This window comes from Rhincodon typus, unplaced genomic scaffold (assembly GCF_021869965.1).
Source record: "Rhincodon typus isolate 14 unplaced genomic scaffold, sRhiTyp1.1 hic_rhity00010194, whole genome shotgun sequence".
NCBI lineage: Eukaryota > Metazoa > Chordata > Chondrichthyes > Orectolobiformes > Rhincodontidae > Rhincodon > Rhincodon typus.
In genome coordinates this window covers 442-2,549 of record NW_025975832.1, presented here as the reverse complement: position 1 = coordinate 2,549, position 2,108 = coordinate 442, and the positions used below count along the sequence as shown (strand labels likewise).

General features: G+C 38.4%; 1 non-coding gene across 1 annotated transcript; it reads right to left on the bottom strand.

Annotated features, from left to right (window-relative positions):
* Positions 1-664: 664 nt before the first annotated feature.
* Positions 665-768, bottom strand: LOC125482434. Its single transcript, XR_007261638.1, has one exon. It is a non-coding gene; the product is annotated as a U6 spliceosomal RNA (small nuclear RNA).
* Between the last annotated feature and the right edge of the window lie 1,340 nt (positions 769-2,108).

Below are 2,108 nucleotides of genomic sequence, written 5' to 3'. Positions count from 1 at the left end.
CCACATTGATACCATTGGGTTGCAGGGTTCCCAAGTGATATGTGTGCTGTTCCTGCAAACTTCAGGTGGCGTCGTTGTGGCACTGGAGGAGACCAATATTTCCTAGGTGGCACCAAACTGCCAACAATAATTTATTCTTAAACTGAAATCAGTTTTACACAGACCAGAAATCAAGAAAATCCCAGGATCTGTCCCAGGCTGTACAGACTTAGTTAGACAATAGCAACAATGGTAGAAAAATTGGCCTTAGTACCTATAAATGAGTGAAGCACACCTTCAGTAAAAATGCTTGGATTTCAATGGAGGCTTAGCAACGATGTCTGCCCCATTTCACTGCTAACAGTCTGACTTCACTGATGCAAAATAATGGCAAATAGCCACTAGGCGAAATACCACAGTGCTGTCAAATTGCACCCTACTGTAGCATTAAGAATGCAAAAATAGGCTATTACCGTGCTTTGTGCTTGGCATGTCTTTCTTAAAATTTAACATTTATACAAACTTGCTTATCTGAAACTTCTGCAGCATTTAGAATTTAAAAATATAAAGTCTATAAGTGAGGAGGAACTATAAAGGCCATAAAATAGAGACATTTGTTTTGTATAACCCTGTCTTTGTTACTACAATGATATTTAATTAATACAAACATCATGATGCCCTTTTATTTTATATGGAATACCTCACGATTTTGTGTATCATCCTTGTGCAAGGACCATGCTAATCTTATCTGTATTATTTCATTTTCAGTATATATGTGTTTTAGAATATCTTTCCTGGAAGTATGAACAGACGTTTAAAAATCCTTTGTAGATTATCCAGACTTTATTTGCACTTTTATTAAAACAACTGTATCTTAACCGAACTCAAATTACACTAAATGTAAGAATCCTGTGCCCGCCCCAGTGGCACATTTGGTAATGGGGGTTATATGTATTTCAGCAGAAGCATTGCCAGGTAGGGATCACCGTCTTCCAGTCTCTATTCGGGTTAACTCCATAGGAGGAAGGCCTTGGATGACGTTCCTGCTCATTAAGTGGACAATTAATCCAACTGCTGTTGGTACTAACCTGGAAATGGGCAGGAGGCTTGCCTTTCAATAGAATGGCTGGCCTTGGAATAGCTAGTTGCTGTATGCTGGCCTGACTTCAGGGTCCTTAATCATAGCGAAAGGAGTATTCCTGGCCTATAAGTGGAACAAGATATGGATATAAAGGCAGTGCAGCACCTACATCTGTTCTCCAACCAGTAGCCAAGACCCACCCCCTCCCAAAAGATTCTGCACCAAGGCTTCCTTGATGTAAGGGAGGGTAACTTTGTACATTTAAGCTGCTTGTCAACATGCAATCAATGTCAACTATTTCAGAGATTACAAAGCTGCAATGAAATGACGGCATGATTATGAAATGATAGCAACATTTAAATCCATCAAGTGAAAATACTGAAGCTGGTTGTACCTTTGATTTAAAGGCAAACGGTAAGTTTTCATGATCCTCTTTGTCATAACATGTCTCTCACCACATTTGATCTGCTCCAGTGTCATGAAATTATGAGCCATGGTAAAAAGCAATAGCCTTTGGTTGAATATGGCTGTTTGGGAACACGTTCTTAACAGGCTGGAATATTCAGTGCTTTCCAAAACATGAATTCATTGTGACAGATTTCCAGAAACACGGCACAAACTTGCAGCATCCATTTCTTGTGATCATATACAAGTTTCAATGTTTCAAGTCTGTGGCTTTCTATCAAAGCCTGATAAAATGTTATTGACCCGAAATGTTAACTTTGTTTAAGTCTACACAGATACTGCATGTCCTGCTAAGTATTTCCAGCATTAGAAACTTATATTCCAGATTCTCAGTATCTGCAATACTTTGCTTATATTTTATTTGTTTGTGGGAATTGGCAAGACTAGCAATTATTGCCCATCCCTAATTGCCCATAGAAAAGTTCACAGTCAACCAAATTGTTATGTATCTGGAATCACATGTACCTTTACAAGGTAAAGATGGCAGATTTCCTTCCCTAAATGACATTTGTAAAACTTTTTTTTAACGCCAATCAAAATATGGTCACCACCGGGCTATTTCTTATTTCGTTCCGTTATTTTC